The sequence below is a fragment of the Podarcis raffonei genome, chromosome 10 (assembly GCF_027172205.1).
Source record: "Podarcis raffonei isolate rPodRaf1 chromosome 10, rPodRaf1.pri, whole genome shotgun sequence".
Taxonomy (NCBI): domain Eukaryota; kingdom Metazoa; phylum Chordata; class Lepidosauria; order Squamata; family Lacertidae; genus Podarcis; species Podarcis raffonei.
In genome coordinates, this window is record NC_070611.1 from 42,923,081 (window position 1) to 42,945,538 (window position 22,458).

Below are 22,458 nucleotides of genomic sequence, written 5' to 3' on the forward strand. Positions count from 1 at the left end.
CCTAGATTTCACAGGGGAGATGGTAGCATGGACCTCTATATACACAACCAATTTAACTGATATCAGCAATACTTCTGCTGCTGTCCCTTTGCACCACTAGGAGCTGTTGAGCCCAATGCACAGCTTTGCTGTAGTTTCGTAGCCTTCTGTACATGCCCAAGTATGAACAACTTTAAACAAAAGGTCAGCATTCAGTCACAGTGTTGCAGGCTCTATTATCTACTAGGCAATAGCAGTAAATGCACTCTGCCAGTTCGGGGGCCCAGCCATGCCAACTGACCACTGACACCAGCCCTGCAGCAAGTTCTCACAGAAAGATCAGTGTGCATTAAATCTAAAAGCCAGAGCAAAAAAGCGGCGAGTGTTATTTTAACAGCATCGTTTAACTATTCATGAGTATCAGTGCTTTTAATTGACAGATAGCTTCAGAAGGACCACTGTAGGTTTTGGCTCTGGCTGCATGTAGAGTATTTCTTTTTCTCGCAGCATGGTGTCATGTTAATTTATTTGCAGGGTGTCTGAATCCTGCATAGAAAACAACTGCAGAAAGAAAATAAAAAAAAATCCATTCTGTTCTTCATTCAGTGAGCCAACAACACGAACTTGACTGATTAGGTCATGGCAATGTACACACACGCTCAGTGTGGCTGAATGACCACAGGACTGTTTCATTTAAAAGAGTTTTATATAGCTTATTTTTGTCCTACCACTGCAAGTTGCACATACTACATCCAGTATTCTGCTTCCGCTTTATTTTGGCTCAGATTTTTACCTGTATCCATTTCCTGTGTACATGACTAACCTTTTGACATTGTTACCTAGGTTGGCAATTCAGCCCTCAAATTAAATATATCTGGATCTGAAACACTTATGTATGGATATAAGTCAAATCAAGTTCATAGAAAGGGTGCCTAGTTTTGAGATTTTGAACTGTATTGAAGTTTAGAGGTGTGCAATGCAATTAGATGCAGGTTTACTTGGAAGTGAGCCTCTCTAGGTTCTGCTAGCATAACCTTCAGAGAAAGAACTAGGTGCAATTTCACTCGTTAAACTTATTAAATATTAAAAAATACATCCTCAAAATAAGTCTGATTAGTCATAATTATCATTCAGCAACATCTTAAATCTGTAGGTAGTATGGTTCGAATGACTAAACTGAAAAAGCTTTGTGTGGGGGAAAATGGACCATTTTCACATTTAAAGCACAAAGGGTCTTGTAACAAATTTACCAGGTCATATCCTTTCATGGGGTAAATTCCATTTGACAGGTACTCTGGTCCATAAAGTGTATACCATAGTAAAAGAGTTAGTCTTTAAGGTATTGCAAAATGCTATTTGTTTTTGTTGCTACAGGCATGGCTACTACTATGGAATTTGTCTGTTTTCCATACATGGAGGAAAATATGTTTTGGGTACAATTGTCAAAGTTCTGTCTTTTTAACTTTTTATTTATGTGTAAATTGCCATGAGACAGTGGATTAGAAGAAGATTAATAAATTAATTGTAATAATAATAATAATAACAATGTTAATTTAAATATCAGTGGTTCATATTTTCTGTAATTTTGGCACTAATTTTTTTTATAGTTCCCTTAGTGCTTCAAAGAAGATGTAACTAAAGCATTTCTCACTTCAACCTACAGATGTAATGGAAGAAGTAATAAAGTGTTCTAGATGAAGGCTCCAATTGTAAATGCATTTTCGATGGATTAAGCCCAATTGATCATGGTAGAACTTAATTTTGAGTAAATATTATATAAATGCCATTGTTAACACTACAATCCTGTCCATAAACATGTATATGTGAGTAAATCCCATTGAACTCAGTGGGCTTTGCTTCTGAGTAGACATGCACAGGATTTCTAAGTGTGTGGTGTTGTGGTTAGAGTGTTGGACTAGGACCTGGAAGACTAGGATTCAAATCTCCACTCAACCATGAACCTTACAGGGCAAGTACTTCCTCTCAGCCTACCTACTTCACAAGGTTGTTATAGAGATTAAATTGGGGGGGGGGGGAGACCATGTACTTCATCTTGAGCTCCTTGGAGAAAAAGATGAGATATTAGTGCAATAAATATATTACAAATGTTCCATCTTCAAGAATAAAACCAATACAGACAAATACAGACAACTTAATTGCACATTTTTATTCTCATCAGATAGGGGGATTTAAAGTGATGTGAGCACAAACTGTTGCCTAGGTAGGAATTATATAGATGTACCCTTAAAATGATGCCTATGAACTGACTTGCATTCCATGTATTCCATGTATTCCATGATTCCATGATTCGGCTGTACCAAACGTACTCAAAAAATGTTTCTGTAATAAGTTCTGTAATAGGGGGCGAACATAAGATTTTTAGGTTCCCAGCAGGATACTCTGACTGGTTCCCAACAGAATACTCTGACTGTTTAACAGCTGTGACTCAGTTTTGTGATGTGTCTAGTCTTCTATCTCACACCTTTAATCTCTGTTATGTATGAGGGCCAGCTCTGATCAGGCCTATTAAATGTCACTTGGCTTGTCATCACACTTGTGTGTCATCAGGCAAAGAATGGGGGATAATTGTAGACTGCAATTCTTGATCACTTACCAGTTTATTGGGGTTTTCTGTTTACCTGTGCACCTTGAGGGACATACAACAAATACACTCATTCTCACTGGGACTGGTGGCTGCCCCAGTCTATACTTCATTACCAGTTTCCATGTATGCATTGCATCCGCCCCCAGTTTCCCTCTTTTTGTCAGCTGCTACCCTGAGTCCTTTGCCTTCTCCAGCAATGGTCACTTGCCCTCCCCCTTTGTCTCTATACCCAGGAAATGCAGGATTTCGCACACCCTTTGGCCTTTCCCACCCAGCTCTCTAATCGTCAGCTCCTTTGACTCCCATAAGACTTCTGACATCACAGAAGTCAGCCATAGTTATTTGATGAATTGTTGTTGTTGTTATTTAGTTGTTTAGTCGTGTCCGACTCTTCGTGACCCCATGGACCAGAGCACGCCAGGCACTCCTGTCTTCCACTGCCTCCCGCAGTTTGGTCAAACTCATGCTGGTAGCTTCGAGAACACTGTCCAACCATCTCGTCCTCTGTCGTCCCCTTTTCCTTGTGCCCTCCATCTTTCCCAACATCAGGGTCTTTTCCAGGGAGTCTTCTCTTCTCATGAGGTAGCCAAAGTATTGGAGCCTCAGCTTCAGGATCTGTCCTTCCAGTGAGCACTCAGGGATGATTTCCTTAAGAATGGAGAGGCTTGATCTTCTTGCAGTCCATGGGACTCTCAAGAGTCTCCTCCAACACCATAATTCAAAAGCATCAATTCTTTGGCGATCAGCCTTCTTTATGGTCCAGCTCTCACTTCCATACATCACTACTGGGAAAACCATGGCTTTTACTATGCGAATCTTTGTCGGCAAGGTGATGTCTCTACTTTTTAAGATGCTGTCTAGGTTTGTCATTGCTTTTCTCCCAAGAAGCAGGCGTCTTTTCATTTCATGGCTGCTGTCACCATCTGCAGTGATCATGGAGCCCAAGAAAGTAAAATCTCTCACTGCCTCCATTTCCCCCCCCCCTTCTATTTGCCAGGAGGTGATGGGACCAGTGGCCATGATCTTCGTTTTTTTTTTATGTTGAGCTTCAAACCATATTTTTTGCTCTCCTCCTTCACCCTCATTTGATGAATATCTAAAACAAATGGACCATTTTGTGCTGACAGTGCAGCTTCATTTTTGCATTTTCACATTCTCAGAAAGTTTTGCCAGGAATATGGTCTTCACACAACAACTGAGTCCTTGCGAAGGCAGATATTTACAGTATTCTTACTTGGCTCAGTACATTTACTAATGGAACAAAGAGGCAGAATTAAATTTGGCTCTTCTTAACTTTTTGCATCTGTGGCCAGGGGCCTATTCCAAAGGACTTGCTTTAACGTTGCTGCAGTGCAAAGACAGATAGTGGCCTGGTTTGTTTGCCAGTGGCAGAGACATTAATCTCTTTTTCCACCTCGCATCAAGAATCCCAAAACCATTTGTAAAAAACTCCTCTGAATCAGTTGCGAGCACAGCAGGCTACCCCCTCTGCTTCACATTCTTTCCTACCCTGTTCTACATCTATCAAATACACCCCTAGCAGGGAAAGGCTTCATCAGAACTAGAGTTAGGATTGACTCAAAGGCTGTGTACACATAAATGGTTAAAACCCAGCAAAGTTGCACACACACCCTGTTGTTTTTCAAATCACATTTGTGGTTTGATGTGTTTCCAAGTTGTGTGCTGTCTGTTTGCACCTCTGGGTGTGAAGGGTGGGTGGGTGTCTTCCTATGACATTTCTAAATTTTTAAACCAGTGATGGGAACATATTGCAGAATAAACAGGAGCATTACACAGCCAAAGTCTTCTCAGTGATATTGGTTGTTCCTTTGTACTAGTGCTGGTCCCAAAGTGCCTAAAACTATTACCTAAGATCAGATACTCACAAGTTCCATCTTGAAATTATTAATGCCTTAACAGCAACATGAGGGGTTCATAGTTTTAGTTTTCTTTTTAAAAATGTACACATGGGTGAAATAGGAATATAACAATTCCTCCAACTATATTTTCCTAGTAATTTTAAACCATCTTTCCTCTTTTATATTATGCTTCCCCCCGCCCCGTCTACTTTATCACCACCCTAATTAATTAATTGTTTCATCTGGTAGCATTGCTTCTTCACCCATTGAAATGTATTCTATTAACCAAGCCCAAAATTTACAAAATAAAATCAACTGAGTAAGCTGGCTTTGGAGAAGTTGGCTGGCTGATTATCTAGAACTTGCTTACTTGCAATTCCCAGAGGACATGACCCTCTTTTGGATCATTCCAAGCAGGGAAATCACCTTTCATACACAATCATTTTTGTCCTTTAAACATGACAGCATTCTGGATGCTTTTCCAAACTAAGCTGTCTTTTGGATAGAGATGGCACCAAAGATAAACAGAGTTCAGGATCTCAGACCTTGACTGCGTTTACGTTCCCATTTAATGTGTTTGTGCACTCAGTGCTGAGTTTTTAATCCTTATTCACAGAACATTATTTAAGATGCATATGTAGTACCCAGTAATTTGTTTAAGACACTACAGTTTGATGCATTGTTTCTCAAACCAGCTTCAAACCTATTGAGGTCTTTAAGCTATTCCTAATTTGTTGTACTGGGTAAAGACATCCCCACCTGGTGTATAAACAAAAAGAAGCAGCTGCGGACTCAGCTATACAGCAGCAAATAAAATGTTTTAAGTGTGTCGTAAAGTGCAATATACAATTGACACACTAGATGACAACTGTGAGCTATAGCAAATTCAATGCATTTTTCAAAACGATTTTAAAAAACCCAACACAACATTTTCATAATGTTTTTAACATGTGTGTAGATTCCACCTAGATTCCACCCGAGTTGATATGATCAGCCAGGGAGAAAATAGCTGTGAAATGCATTGCATAGCAGGGAGGGAAAACAACTTTCCTGCACTCTAAGGCGTAATGTGAATACACCCTTGGTCAGCTCAAGATTATAATCTCATGTAAAACAATCACCTTTCTGTAAAAAAAGGTATTTTATTATTCCAAAAAGGAAACCTTCCTCTGCTTGTCCACATTGAGAGGATGCCAGCAAGGCTGAATCTTTCTGTAAAGAAAGGATTTTATTATCCCCAAAAGGAAACCTTCTTTGGTGCCCAAATGCCCTGTAAGAGTGCCCCCTCTACTTGGTTTCCCCTCTGACCCATTTTTGATTTTGTTTTATACATTTTGAATGTTTTCCTTAAATACCATCTGCCATTGTGTTCAATTTTGTGTTAAATACCATCTGTTAAACATCTTTATCCCATTTTCCTTTATCGCCTCGCAAGCCGCAAATCTCCAACTCTCCATCCATAATTTCCCCCACGATGATAATCGAATCGGTTTACCGATATCCGTAGCCCATTGGATCATTACCTCTTTTACATCCCATTGCAATAAAATTCCATATTTTTTTTGGGGGGGGGGTAGAAACAATGGATACTATTATGCTTTTCTCCATTTCTGACAATCCCTTCTCTCTGGGGAGGGACAGCTTGCTCTTGCCAGAGGTGTGACCTGATCGCTTGTAAAGGGTTCCTGAAGTTAGACCGGGACTTGGGTAACCAGATGCAAAAAGAGACAGCGATCCTGAACCTTTAATAGTTGCGTGGCAGTTGAAACTTCAGTGAGTGTAGCCTGTGTGTGGCACCTGCTCAACTATTAAAGGTACAGAAGTCCTGTCCTGCCTTGCATCTGGCCATTCAACCAAGGGCAGCAGATTGCTCACTCTTGTCCTGGCACAGTACTTGTGGCATTTGCTGGTAATGACATTTGGTGCAATGGCTCATGTGGAAATGTCAGGAGTTAATTTTAAAGTTTACACTTTGTTGACAATCAGAAAAGGAACTTTTCTTTGCCTTTATTTCCACAAAACAAATTAAATGTCTGTATTAAAGGCCATATTTTCAAACTGATATCATGCACTACTAACTCCATCTCAGATAATATCTCTGTTTGTCAAAGTAGAAGAATTGCATTGAATCATCTAATTCAGTGGAAAAACACATTTTGGGTCAGAACATTGAGCATTTCAAAACTTACCGTGGCTTATTATTAGTATCTACACATCTGCAAATTACTCGGAGATCTGCTTAGGAACATTAACTGGCTAAATATTGTACATGTATGTAAATAAAAGTACCTAGCAGAATGAGTATCTGTCAGTTTTGCAGCTATGTTTACTTAGAAGTAAACCCAATCAATTTAATGGTATTTACTCAAAGTGGGTTTCATTTTAGGATTGCAGCCTTAGTTTCAAAAGTGATTAGTTAACCATTCTGAAAATGAGGATACACTTCAGGGTATCAGAGCTTTGGTACTGAACATCATTTGCTTCTTATTGAGAAACTTGAGAGTTTCAGAAAATACATTGCCATCCCTCTTGTCAGTGTCCTCTGAAACATGGAGAACTGGAAGTTGATTTGATTGGGCTGAATCCGAGGCCACCACTCACATTCTGTCCTAAGGCAGGATATTTGGTGGCAATTTCTGATCTCATATGGCATTGTGGGTTAAACCACAGAGCCTAGGACTTGCTGATCAGAAGGTCGGCAGTTCGAATCCCCGCGACAGGTTGAGCTCCCGTTGCTTGGTCCCTGCTCCTGCCAACCTAGCAGTTCGAAAGCACGTCAAAGTGCAAGTAGATAAATAGGTACCGCTCCAGCGGGAAGGTAAACCGCGTTTCCATGCGCTGCTCTGGTTCGCCAGAAGCGGCTTAGTGATGCTGGCCACATGACCCGGAAGCTGTACGCCGGGTCCCTCGGCCAATAAAGCGAGATGAGCGCCGCAACCCCAGAGTCGGCCACGACTGCACCTAATGTCAGGGGTCCCTTTTCTCTTTACCTTTATACTTTTCAAATAAATGAGACATAGTGGATGGCTTTTGCAGTTGCATCAGGACCATCACACCCCTCCAAATATGTCAGGAGAGTCGAGAGTTGCCTTGTTTCTTTTGAGGATAATTTACATGTGATAGTTGGCATCACGATTGCAGCCTTGGTCACTGACCTGGCCAAGGTGATCTTGCCCTTCCTTCTTCCTTTTGGCAAGTGGCCTTATCTGTCAGGAAGAGCTCGCTGCTCAAAGCATATGAAGTTACAGTAAAAGTGCAAGCTGACATTGCTGCCTCCCCCAGCAGTACAGCACAATGCCAGAATATGGTCTTCATCAGGGAGAAGTTGCCCATCCATCATTATGGTTGCCTTGCATTATTCAGTGCTGAACAGATAATTGAAAGGGTGCTCTATTGGGAAGGGAATGGGGAACACGTGGCTCCTTGACCACTGGCTGCACTTGCTGGGGCCTCTGGAAGTCAGAGTCCAGCAATATCTGGAGAACCACAGCTTTCCCATCGTTTCCATAATATAAAGCTGCAATTCTGTGCACACTTACTTGGAGGGAAAGGGAGAGAAAAAGGACAGGCACACCTAGACTGTCTCCTTTCTACTCTCTCATCCTTGCTGCTCCTTTGATACTCTTCTCCTCACACCAAGAGTAGAAATGGCTTTGTGTGCAGGTCTGAGATGATGGATGTCAACAGGAAAGGAGCATTATGTCAGCCACTAAGAGGAAAAGTAAGGATGCAATTCTATTTTGTTCTGCTTTAGACCTTGTTTGCTGCCTGGCTTTGTATCTTTACTTAAGGAGGCTTTCTTCTGAGTAGGCATGCTTCTGAGTAGGTTGTCTCAGTTTGGTGGGATTTTATTGAACACATAAAAAAGGGAGAAAATTTATATTTGTCTCTTCCACATCTCTCAAGAAATTTGGGATAAGTGACACCAAACTGGTTGAATTTTTTTCTTGACGTAATATAGAGCCTTTTATTCCTGGTATTCCTTGTGCCACTGGTCGTTTCAGCCATAAATTTATGTTTCTGTATATCTTGCAAGTAATGTGACCACACCTCTTGCCATTTCTTATGGCAGTCCACTCAGTATTTTTTTAATAAAATACTATTAAAAAGAGGAGTATGTTAAGTTTATCATTTGATTTATCAACATCTTAATGTTTTTTTGTTTTTTGTTTTATGAACAAGACACTTTGAGCACATTGGAAAGATGGATTATAAAAAATCAATAATATCAAGTGAGAACAGAAGATTACGTGGAATGGACTATATATTTTCATGTATTTTTGCTTGTGTGCTTTCAGTGGGGGGAAAAGCCCTTCAGCTCAGTAGGACTTCTTTCAAAGTAAACATGCATAGGATTGCATGGGAAATGTTTTAAGGCTGAAGCAGCAAGCTTGTGGGACATCAGTGCTTATGGAGTATTATCTTCAGGACTGGCACTCCTATGACACCGGATTCAATAATAATTTTGCTGCGGTTTCCTTTTGGAACAGACACATGACATTGATGTATTGTCTTCTTTCTTTCCAAGATAAACCACTGCTGCATTTCACCATAATGGTATTTCATTCAACTGCAACAACATTAGGATTTCAGTTTGTTATATAAATATACAACAAATTGAAATCCTAATGTCATTATCATTAAACAAAGCATAAGTGGTTAGATTCTGTACTGTATTGTAGACTGAGAAAACCTTTAGTAAAAAGGCTGTTAGCTAATAGGAATATTGTCACATTATCAAAATTCAGTATCAGTAAGTATAGGTGTGTGTCTATGTGTACATCTATCTATCTATCTATCTATCTATCATCTATCTATCTACAATTGTCCAGCGTTAATTCTAGTCTCAATAATTTTATGTTTTTGCAGAATATGTGCTGACAACTGAGATGAAAGTGTTTAGAATAAGTTTTTTTCTGTTAATCGAAGGGCTGAATGACAGAGGGGGTTTCTTGCTCTCACACACATGTAAGACTATTAAGTCCAGGGTCTAAAAATCACCTAAGTGGGTTTCATTAGGATTGCACTAGAACCACATTGTGCCAGGAAATCAACTAAAGTGTAACGCCTGAACAGAGGTTATCATTATTTCATTAGCTTGGTGCTGATCTGACTCATTTATCTTACCTCTGGTACTGAAAGCAAGAAAGAAATTAAGTCAAGTGCTGCTAACTTGAAATGGTTTTTTCTTTAAGAATAAGAGTTTTAAACGGTATACTCTTTTTATCTTTTGTTTTAAGTGTAAGCTGCTTTCAGTGGGCATTTTTTCAAAAATGCAGCCTGAAGCTATTTTAAATAATATATTTTAAAAACCTATTTAAAAGAAAATGGGAAGGAGTCAGGGCAACAATCCAGGCACATACCTCTGACCTTCTTTTAGAAGTATGTTTGAATGGTGACCATAATCCTTTATTTTCTGCTATAGTATTTTAATATGGGTATAGTACCTGCAAAATGCATTAGAATCCATCTCTCCAAGCCTGATCATCAGGAAGGGAGCATTCTCAATCTATGCCGCTGTTGCGTGTAAGCACTGAGCAGATTGGGATTCCCACTCCCGGTGCTGACGCAAAATATTAGTGCTTCTGCCAGGGTTTGAGAGGAGAAAGCTAAGGGGAATGGAAAGGAGCATAACAGAGGCCACATTCTCACACCAGTAACTTGTCCAAGTTGCATGCAACCTTTCTGGAGGACCTAATGGTGTGTCATCTGTCTCTGTTCCATCCTGCAGTGATTCACGAGGAATCCCTAATTAGCTAGCCCATATTATCAGGTTGTCAAGCCCTGAGCTAATTTTAGACCTGTTTGTATGCCAGATATGAGTCTGTATGGGCTGACTATGAGAATCCAGTTGTGTACAAATGCTCTCATGCTGGATTTTTTTCTGTATCACTTTCTAAGCGTTGGTGGTAACATGGCAGCACCTGAATCATACAGGTATTGACAAATGCATAGACATCTTGCCAAATGTTGGGAACCAGCACAAAGACTGCTATTAGGCATCCCAGTGTCATGTCTCTGCCTCTGCCAAAGGAATTGACGTATCCCCAGAAATACTGTTGTCTGGGTCAAGGCTGTCACAGTGTGCTTTGATTAGCTTTACTCTCTCATTCTGCTGTGCTGGAGCCAATGCCTCCACTCCCAACAGAGTCTTGTACATTTTCTTTGTTCATTTAATAGTAAAATGACAAAGCTGCTCATTTTCATCTCTTCCCGGAACGAAGGCCTATAACCTTGATGAATGAATCTTTATTTGCGTCAGCCATCGGCCATAGCAATAAAACAACAATACAATATACAAAGAATAGAAATAAAATGTCAATTATATAAAATACATTTTAGGGTTTTGAATCAATAGTCAAATAGTGGATCTTAATCTGATTGCCCCAGCTAAAAACCTTGCAACCTTTTCTGTCACCTGCTCATCTTGATCTGCCAAGAGAAAGGACACTGTGGCAGTGGTTGGGCGGAATGGACAATAAAAGAAGGGTGATAATCTCATTACTCAAGTTTTTATAAAGAGTGCGAGCCAGAAGGGCATGTGCCACTGATTCGGTACTGCCATCTCCACAGGGACATATGCATTTTTCGTGTGGAATCTGTTGGAATTGTTCCCCAAGTACAGCTGAGGGCAATACATTCAATCTTTTGAGAGTAAAAGCGTGTCTATATTTTAGAATTGCTAGGTTATGTTATGCAGATAGGGTGCCAGAGAGTCGAAATGGGAAGGTGAAAAATAGTCATACCATGGGCAAAATTTCCTTATTGTGGCCAAGTTGTTCTGACGCTTGATATCATTTAGGCGCTGACAAATTAGACTGTTTGCTTTACTAAAACCCAAAGTGAGTAGCTGGTGTGGTGATAAATCACAAGAGTGAAGTTTTTGATAGACAATTTTAGTCCAGGCGCTCTATAGAGACATTTGGAGGACTGCATTTGGGCCTGAGGGTTCCTTACCCCTCTGTGAGGCCATGTACAGCTTCTCCCAGACAGTTACCAGAATTCAACAGAATCTTTGTATCTTGGTGACAATGATTCCCTCTTTCCATCTATCAGCGGAACACAAACAAGGGCTTAAAGGGAATACACTTTGGTCCAGACCATTCGCTCCCGGGGTGCTCTTGAGTTTCTTGTGGTATGTCCGTGGAAAACTTAGGCAAAGATTCATGGGAGAGCAATAGAGCCTTGGACAATTAATGTCTGTGTTTTCTGGATGACTTGAAGTTCTCAGGTAGCACATATTAAGAAGTTCGTAGGCTTGTCTCAGTAGTAGATCTTCTTCTACAATAAGATCCATAGAGTGCTCCTGTTCAGATGGAACTATCATCTATTTCCTTTCATGTAAATTTATTTTTCTGGGTCAGGAACCAAGCTGCTACTGAAGCCTAGGGACACAGCAAAACCTTGTCTAGAAACTGGTAAAATGATGTTAATATTCCTTTTGAGGATATATTGAGAAAGTCTCATGTGAGGATATGGGAGAGCTTTGGAGACAAATACTATTATTATAGAGCTTTAGAAAGAGCATTGGCTATCATTTTGAGATTATGGGTGGAAGCACTGTGTTCTATTGTGTGTGAATCCTCCTCTACTCAAATCATATCTGGGCCACTAATTATGAGCTTCCTCTGAGAGAGGTTGAAAAAACCACATAGCTTTTTTTAAAGACTCTAATTTGGCACATAATGTTTCAGTGCATGTGAGTTTTTGCAATGCCACTAGGGAATTGCAGCATGGGGGCAGGCAGGCAGCAGCATGTTGCCTAAGCAACTGTGCAGAGCTCTTCTCTATTGTGCACCATGACACCTATTTTTTTTTTTTAATGGTCTTCTGGAATGTGTGAGAGAAGGAGGAGCTATCAGCAGCTCATGTGTAAGCAGCTAACTTGTCCCAGCAGGTGTCTGTCAACATAGAGATGGTGGCTGCTCAGCGGTGCACATCCTCCGCTCCCCACAGCCACTTGTCTTCCTGTGGAACCTAGTGCTGGAAAGTGGTAGCTTGGGAATTTAGACTGGAGAGCCACCCCACCCCTAGCATTGAGTCTAAAGTGCTCATGCATTCATGGAAGGTATGAGGAGGGAGCAGGGCTGCAACATCTCATAACTCCCCTGACATTGATCTGTGTCCCTTTGGCTGTGCATCCTGCTGAATACATGAAAATGCGCCTTTATAGGCAACCAGCTCATAGGTGTTGGTGGTGTGTCCAGACAGTGCAGCCCTTCTTACATATCACATGAATGTGCAAGTGTTCTTGAATCTCGGTAAAAGTTATCAGATTCTGAACATTCTGAGCATGTGCTAGCAGTAAAATCAGAACATCAACTTGAAGCAAGTCTCATTGTTAATGACAAACAGAATAAGAATGTCAAGATAAGGGTGCCTGCCTTGCAATAACTACTGCTGGCAGAAAATGCATGTGCTTTCACTGCCTGTTATTTGTGAATTTCATTGGTGCTATTTAATAATCTATCTACATGCTCAGCTGTCTGCATTTAAATTTCCTTATGCGAACAAACTGCCTGAGGCAGGTTGGGTGAGAGCAAACTTTCCAAAGTGCAGTCCTTTTCAGTTTAAGATGGGATGTTACCTCTTCATCACCAATGGCTCTTGAAAGATAACTGTGCTCAGGCTTAGAAGAGTGAAGGTCATTTCTACAGATCAGCAGGTTTATTGGTAATTCCCTGCAGTCCACTAAATTGACCATGTGCTCTGCATCAGCAGCACCTTATTCACTGACACATCAATGCACATTTGAAAACCAGCCCACAAGGCCAGCTGTAGGGCTTTCGGCACTGCAGGTGAAGTATTAAAATGGTGATTGACTTCTTACATCTTTTTATGCATTCACCTCTTTTCACAAAATACAGATATATATATATATATTTCCTGAAACTGAAGTATTAGAAAGAATATATAGGCTCTGGGTGTAGGATCTATTAGCTTAATTTGATATCAGTATCTTTAAGACAAGCTAGAAGAACAAAACAATGTTTTTAAGATTTATAAACTGGTAAGTATTTTGACAGACTTTAACTTAGTTTCCAGGGTTCACAAAGCTGTTGTTTGTCAGTTGCACCTATTAAGGTGTAAATATTGGGGAAATGTCTTCTCTGGAAGAAGCACAATCCTAATAGATGTGTGTACTTTTCTTTAAATGAGGAACTGCAATTAATAGTCTAAAAAAATGTGCATGTGAAAAAGACCTACTCAGTACATGTTTCCTGAGATATAAGGCCCATTGAGTTCAGTGAAATATCTTTGAAATGTGACTATAAATAATGAATTGCCATTTTTGTATTCTAGTATTTTAGTTTGTTGCACTGTTTCCACTCTTCAGTTCTCCTACTCTCCAGTTTAAGTACTGGTAAATGGAGGCTGGTCTATTAAGGCAGGGGGTTTCTAACCCAGCACCTATAAAAATCTTCATCGGTGCCCCACTTTTATTCAGTGGGTCTAACGCCCAGGTATCCTTACTTGGGATTACAGCATTGGTCACAGAATCTAGCTGCTTGTACACACCCACTGTATAGCATTATTAGACCAAAGTTTTCTTAGGGATAATTTTGTCTTAAATTTTGTCTAATTGAAATCAATATTTGGAAGCTTTATATGGAAGCTTCAATGTGCAAATGTTATTGAAATCAATAACATTGACTCCTGAGTAAGTTTTAGGACTGAAGCCTAAGGACTCTGGTATTGTTCCATTGCCCGTTGCAGGACAACAATTCTGCAGGCAGCTTTTGTTTTTGCATGCCTTTCTGATTTCTTCGGAGTCCGTGTTCTTTTACTTAATTGACTAGACTTGTGCCAAAATCTGTTTACTTTGGAGGATACTTGAACAAGCTGAAATTCTGTACATTTTTACTAGGACATTGCTTTGTGATGTTATAAATCTAATTGGATAGCCTTCAGTGTACTGTACAGTGTAATGTGAAGCATTATTTGAGGATCTTCACCAGTATTTTGCCACTTAGGTATTTGTCGCTGGCTGTGCAAAGATTTAAGTACCTACTTTGACTGGCTTGGACCATAAGCATCACCCAATAATATTAAGCTACACCATTAAGTGCCTAACCAGGAGTAAGACCCACTGAATTCTGTGAGTATTATTTCCAAGTAGACTTGCATAGGTGTATACAGTTAGGATTATGGGGAGCTTTAGGTGAAACCACCATCCTCATGTTGTCTGCTTCCCCGTTTCACAATGACTGCAGAGAAAGAGGAACTTCCCTGGGCAGAGTGATTCCAGTACCTGGGAGCTCTCTGCTGCCTAGATTCTAGAAGAACTAGCCAATAGCCGTGATGATCACCACATGAGGCAGCTTTGCAAAGAGCCAGAGCTTCCCCATTTTAGCCCTAGCAGCTTCTGACATATGCAGTAGAACCTCGGTTTTTGAGCATCTCAGAAGTTAAACGTTTCGGCTTTCGAATGCTGAAAACCCGGAAGTACAGTGGACCCTCCAGATACAAACTTAATTCATCCTGGGGGTCCGTACTTACCCCAGAAAGTCCGTATCCGGTGGTGCCGCTTCTGTGCATGTGTGTGGCGCGATAGAGCACTTCTGTGCATGCGTGAAGCGTGCAGCATGCTTCTGCACATGTGCGAGTGGCCAAACCTGGAAGTACAAAGTCAAAATTATGTTACTTGAAGGTAGCACTGTAACGGCTTTGGTTTTCGAACAATTTTAAGCTGTACATGCCATGTGGCTTCCATTTTGAGTTTCTCTATTGTATTGAGGCTTCTGCTTTCAGTTTTCAGTTTTCAAATATTTCGGAAGTTGGACGGTCTTCCGGAACGGATTACGTTCAAAAACCAAGGTTCCACTGTATTGTGTACTAACACCTTTGTCATCACATCAAGATGTTGTGCGTTATCTGGGGTATGGAAATGTGCAATATTATGGCAAGGTTACTGCATGTTATGGAGGAGACAAGAAAAGTTGACATATCAATGCTCTTTGGGGAGTGCAAGCTTATGCCCCCTATAACACTGGCCTTCAAGGTGGGTTGCAACAGGAACACTGCAACCATATGGTAAAATAAATATATGGTGAAAGTAACATATGGTAAAGATTAAGAAATGGGTCCCCAAATGTATATTTGGGTTCAAAGTAGATTCTGGGTTTGAAAAGGTTGAAGATACCTGCCTTATAGGATATGGTTGCACTTTAAGATAATTTAACTCCATTATGTTTAGCAAGGCAGGGGGGGCCTAGCTTTTGCTTCAGTGTGCAAATGCACTGAAAAGTGAGTGCACACTGTACTGCAGCTGAGCCTGGGTGTGCTATAATGCAGCACATAAAGATTGCTTCTGTCATTGTAAACCTAAAATCTGTAGAGTGCAGGAATCTCTGCGATCTATAGTATTTAGTATATTTATCTCATGCACTCCCTTCCAGCAAAAATGCTCTTTTATATACAGTCATAGATACATTAAAGGGCACTTGCATGGGGAAAATCCACCTACACACTTTACCACATGTGCACAACCAAATGGGCATTGTTGCTGGTCTTTACAACCCAACTCAGCTGGTAGGGTGTGATAGTGGGCATCCCATCTCTCTCCAGCTGGTGAGCCATACGCTCAAGTCTGTCTGCCAACCATCTGTTAAGCAGTGCAGATTTTTACATACAAGAACGCATACAGCTTGGCATTGCAAGAAGGAGATCTGAACTGCAGTCAGGCAGAGATGCTGAGTAGGGAGCTACTATTGCATTTTGCTTTCCTGGTTTTCTGTGATTGCTCTCATCGCTCCTTTAAGGCTCTCATGATCCAAGCTCTCCATGTGTCCCTTAGGAGCCCTTTTCCTGGCTGGTTCAGCTGTAGCTAGATAAAAAAACATAGTGGAAAAATGAATGGAAGGTAATGCAATGGACCACTTGGTGGGGAAGGCTTGGGAGGGTTGATTTGGTTATCAATAATGACACATAAAAGAGATAGTATAGGCCTTGTTTGGATTTATTATAATGTACAGTATATGTGTATATATATATGTATGTATGTATGTATGTACACACACACACACACACACAATGGTAAAACTTTTGCAGATGTTTCAGTGTGTTATATCTGTGAATTAAATGATGCAACATCTCTTTTAAAAATCCTTCCAGTTTCGCATCTTAGACTGTAAATTGCTTGCCAATGTACACTAATAACTTATTCTGCATTTATTGTCCTAATATTTCCACTGCTGGTTATGTTATCCTGATCAAAGAACCAAGCTGGCCATAACTCTTTGTGTGAAATCATTTTTGAAGCTCTTTTCGTTTGTGCTGTCATAGTTTAGATACTGTTCTGGTATTTCAAGCTATAGATTGAGAAGATTAAATTCCTGGCAGCTGCTGGAAACCCTAGCAATGGTCCAAGTTCTTAATCAGCAGTTTGCCATCTTAAGAATTAAGGTTGGTGCTTTATGTTTTGAAAAGTTGAAAAAATATCACTGACTTCAGCAACAGCTCCAAGCTTCTGGTTTTATTTGAGCAAAGAGCTGTTTTATTATCACTTTCAGGCATCCCCAGAATGCTCCAACTTACTTGATTATTTACTTAAATGTACAACTGCTTGGATGAACACTTTCTTCTTTAATAAATACTGGACAGCCACATCAAATGGCTACAAATAGTCATTCTACTTCCATAAGAACATCTGCAAAAGAAAGCCTGATTTATTAGCAATTTGGTGCTACACTGAATAGGTGCAGGAGTTGTGTGCTCTTGGCTTGATTATCATCACCAAAAAACACATCTTGTCTAATTCAGAAGTGAAGATGTCATATATAGGGAGGAGCCATCACACAGTTATAGGCTGTGTGCTTTATTGAAGGCCCTATATTCAATCTCTAGCATCTCCTGCTAAAGGATCTCAGCTAGCAGAGTTTGGAAGCGACTCTGTCTCAGTACTGGGCTGGGTGGACCAGTGTTCTGAAACGAACCCAATATCTAGCTTTCCGCAGTTCTGAATTTGGTTGTATGGTTTTTTTGTTTTATACATATGCAACATACCAAGCACCGTATTATACATACTACACCCTGGGTTTACACTAAAGTGAGATTATCCTGGGCTTGACTTGTAACTGTTACCAGTAAGGTTGAACACCACGCCTCAAGTATGAACCTCCATTTAATGCAGGCACCCCCAAACTTGGCCCTCCAGATGTTTGGGGACTACAACTCCCATCATCCCTAGCTAACAGGACCAGTGATCATGGATGATGGGAATTGTAGTCCCAAAACAGCTAGAGGGCTGAGTTTGGGGATGCCTGCTTTAATGTAACAAAAAATCAAGCAAATCGTTAGTTCAGTATATTCACTATGCAAAAGTATAGATGCACACCAAAGGCTTATTGCTTTTTTGTTCTTCTTCTACAATTTCTTTCAACATAGGCTTCACACCAATGCATTTTTGAAGCTCACTACGTAAACCCAGAAACCTCCTGGCCACAGCATTTAAAATGCTTAATAAAAAAAGATTAACTTGAAGTATATGAATCAATCCAACAGTGACTGGAGAAATTTAGGTCAAATCCTGAATTAGTGTTGAGCTTTCTGCTGATTACCTTCATGCTTCTCTGCTTATCCATTGCAACTTGCCTTTGTTATTTAAGCCTCATATTTCTCTTATTAAGAGATACAGAATATTTCCCTGGCAGCACTTACTGCATTGCATCCTTCTGATGCATTTTTGGACATTCTGTTAAATAACCATTTTACAAGGCAAAACATTTATTCTATTTAGAGGAACCTATGTAACCGGTGTTTCTGTCAGGAGTACTGAATAGAGAAGGGATTGAAATGTCATGGCCGATTGGGCACCGAGAGTGGTCTGTGGTAAGCAGAATTTGAAGAAGAAGAAAAACTTATATGGGCCTTTTAGGAGTCCTGGGGCTGTTCTAAGTCTTCTTGGGGCCTGCACGCTTGCATTCTGCCCTATGCAATTTTGGTAAGTCCCCCATCTGGGCTATGTAAAAGGGCAAATTTCCACATGTATCCAACTTCCACCTGCAGTATGCATCTGTAAAGTAAACTTCAGAAAGAGTCAAAATATTTATCTCCTCTGTTTGTCCACTCATGTGCACAGATGTAGCACATCTTCTTTCTCTCCAGTATCAAATGCTAGAGACAAGCTGCAAGAGGCTGCTGTTACCCTTACGTTCTGCTTGACAGTTTCCCATATGCCTTTGGCATTTTTGCAAATTGAGTGTTTGGCTAAAATGGAGACAAAATGGCCAAGGCCCCAAACTCAAATACAAGGCAGAAGTGGGGGGGGGGCATCTTAGCCCCCAAACACTGCACCTCACCTTTGCCCAGAAAGATTTGCAATTAAATATTGCTTCCCTGTCAATTCACACAATGAAACTTTTAGCTGAGCTGAAAGCTTTGAATGTTCAGATAATACTCTGAAACCCCGCACCCAGTATGAAGAGGTTGGCATTAAAATCCAGACTACAATTGCAGTGTTGCCTAATATGACAGGCACTCTGATCCAGGAACTTCATTTAATTAATTAATTTCTATTCAGCCCTATACCCAAAGGTCTCAGGGCGGCTCACATAAAATATCAGATACATAAAATCAAAACAAAAAATTTTTTTCCTTCCAGTAGCACCTTAAAGACCAACTAAGTTAGTTCTTGGTATGAGCTTTCATGTGCATGCACACTTCTTCAGTGCAACTTTTTGTTTTGACTATGGCAGACCAACACGGCTACCTTTCTGTAAATAAAATCAAAACAAAACCAACAACCCAATAACCCCCCTCCAAAAAAAGAGCCAGCATTTTTAAAAAGGGTATTGGATGTAGATCAAGTCAGGCAAAGGCCTGATTGAAAAGGAACGTTTTTGCCTGGTGCCTAAAGGTGTATAGTGAAGGCGCCAGGCGAACTTCCCTGGGGAGAGCATTCTACAGACAGGGAGCCAATGCAGAGAAGACCCGTTCTCGTGTTGCCACCCTCCTGACCTCTCACGGAGGAGGCACACGAAGAAGGCCTCAGAAGATGATCTCAGGGTCTGGGTTGGTTCATATGGGAAGAGGCGGTCCTTGAGGTATTGTGGTCCTGAGCCATTTCTATAGGAACATCCCTAACTGGATGAGGACTCATTCATCCTAATGGGCGCTAGACAGTGGCCAACCAGATGCTTATGGGAAGCCTGCAAGCTAGACATGAATGAAACAGCACTCTGCCCACCTACAATTCCCAGAAGCTGGAATTCAGAGGCATTATGCCTCTGGAGGTGGAACTTAGTAATTGTGGCTACTTGGCAATGATAGCCATGTCTTCCAGTCAGACACCCACAATAGCACTGACATCGAACAGGGGCTGCATTAAATCTAGCTTTCTGGTGAGCAAATGATTTATTTAACAAAACTTGTATGCTGTTTAACTGTAAATAAAACTGAGCGGTTTACAAAAAAAAGTTGACCAAATTAGCAACGTCATTGCAGGCATCAAACTAGGGCTAGTTATGTGTAGTCCCAGCTGCTGTAGGCATGTAGCATTAGAATGGGGGCATTTTGGGTGGCAAAAAAAAAGTAAAATGCCACAGCTTTGATTTCCAGAGGATTAAAATGGTGGGTCAATTAAAAATGGAAGTCATAAAATCAAAAATGTCTTTGTAAGTGAAAGCACCTTCCTGTATCTCGTACCCTTCCATTTTTAATCTGGTTCACACTAATAGCATGAGTATGTTTTGTGTTTGTCATATTTTTCCGAACATTTCCTTGAGTTGCTGAGAAAGCTTCAATAGGAAATGCAACACTTTTAGTTTTTTGGTTTGGCTTTTTATTACTCCGTTAAAATAAGCAACTCCACATTACCCCATTAATTTTCTGGGAGAGACAGATAATACCCGTGCCAAGCAAGTCACTTGTTGATCATTGCATAAATTGAAGTCTAGGAGCACCTTGTGTTATATGTTTGCCTAGATTTACAGAAAGTACTTCTTAATCTGCACTGCCACTTCTTTTTTGGATTGTTTCCATCAAAATTAGCTGCCAAGTGAAGATGGATTTTTCACTGTCAACGTAAAGGGGAAAGAACAACTTGAGTATCTTCCAGGGGAAATAGCATCTTTACTTTCTAACCATGTATCCTGGTGCTTTTATATCTGTAACACCCAAGAAAACAAGAACATGACAGAGACGAGGGTGACAGGCAATTGAAACGTTAAAAAATATTCAACCCCACACCCATGCCAAACATTTAAGGTGCATTTAAATCACATGACTCCCCCCCTCCAAGAATCCTGAGAACTGTAGGTGATGGGAACTGTAGCTCTGTGAGCTCTCTGATGGGATACCTGCCAGAATTTTGAAAAAGTTTTTCCAGCAGGCTATAGCTTTAGAGGGGAAATTAATATCCTAATTCAAATGTGGGCAGGATTGTTCCCACAAGGGCACAGTGTCTGCACATTAATGGATCTGCATAAGATTCAACAGAGCCCTCTTTTATCCCTTACCCCTCAGTCCATGCACATAGATGCAGATGGCAACTAGGGCAAGCCATTTAATGGGTGGTCTGGGAACATCTTGCATACCCTGCCCTATTACAGCCCTTTCCTGTGCAATCAGGTTCCACATTCAAGAATTAGGAAGGTTGAAAAATGCAGATTAGAAGGACAAAAATGTGAGCGTGCAATTATTGTAAATAGGAGGGAATTGCTTAAGAAATTTGCCCGTGAATTTTTCAGCTCTAGTTCAGCCAGCTTCAGATATTTAAAGGGCCAGTTTGCTTGCATACTTTATATTCCAGAAACACTGCAGAGTGTTGAAAACTTTAAGTTTCATTGTTTTATTTACATTGATAGTTTCATTTGAAAACATATTTGGACATTCCTCTTTTGGTTTTTAGTCACTTTTAAAGGATTTAAAAACAAAGATATGCTTTCACAAAACCACTTTATACTGTACTCTAAATCAGTGTTTCCAAACTTGGGTCCCCAGCTGTCATTTATACTACAATTCTCATCATCCCTAGTTATCAGGAGCAGTGGTCAGGGATGATGCGAATTGTTGTCCAACAACAGCTGAGGACCCAAGTTTGAGAAACACTGCTAAATAATAGTAAAATATAGAATAAACAGGAAGCAAAGCTAAGATCTCTGCAACTACTCCTAGTGCTGCCTCTTTTATGCATCACTTAACATGCTCTGACACTAAAGGAGGCCAGGTTTTGAATTACAGCATCGCCAACAGGCAACATGAATAAGGAGCAGCAATGTATTAGTTTTATTCAAGCATGGTCTTTAAAAATCATGGTACTGTGGCCCAAGGTGTAAAATGAATGCATGCATTATTCTCTCCAGTCATACAAGTTAGGGGAACTGGAAACAGATGCAATGGAGCAGTTGTTGAATTAAAGAGGGGGTCCTTAATAAATTCCACATGTAGAGCTCCAGGTCTCTCCTTAGTTTTTAGCCAAATTGTGATCCCTCTACGTACCTTCTAAAATGGGGGTGGGGGGGTGGGCCTGTGACAAAAGATAAGAGGACTGAACTCCTTATGTAATTTAAGTACTGTAAATGAAGACAGGGCTCCTGTGCCTTTAATAAGGTTGTGGAAGCAGGAATCTCTGCAGCAGCTGGTGAAGATTGACTGAAGGGATTAGAAAATCTGCAGCTGCTGAAATTCTCACTTCCACACAACTATCGGGGGTACAGGTAATGAAATACTGTGCTGCATTCCTTTACTTTATTTTTCTTTATATTTGTGGGCTGTCTTTTGAGAGAACTCTTAAGAAACCCAAAAACCATTGCAGATTTAAAATTGGTGCAGTTTGAAAAGTTTGGTTTGGCACTGTGATTCAAAATGGCATCCAGTCAAACAGGCAAAGAAAAACAAAACCCACTGCTTGATTTCAGGAACCATAACAAGAGCCATAGGAATAATAAATGATACAAATAAATAGACCAAGTCTTTTATATGTCACAAAAATAAATTTGAAGTAAATTGCATTAAGTAGGAAATTTAATGTAAGATTTGAAGATACCTGGGCTCTGCTGTCGCCCACTTCATGTT

At 40.4% G+C, this 22,458-nt stretch overlaps 1 protein-coding gene across 5 annotated transcripts in view; it reads left to right on the forward strand.

Moving 5' to 3' along the window:
- ANO4 (anoctamin 4) overlaps positions 1–22,458 on the forward strand; it is a 128,545-nt gene that overhangs the window by 21,917 nt on the left and 84,170 nt on the right. The window lies entirely within an intron of this gene.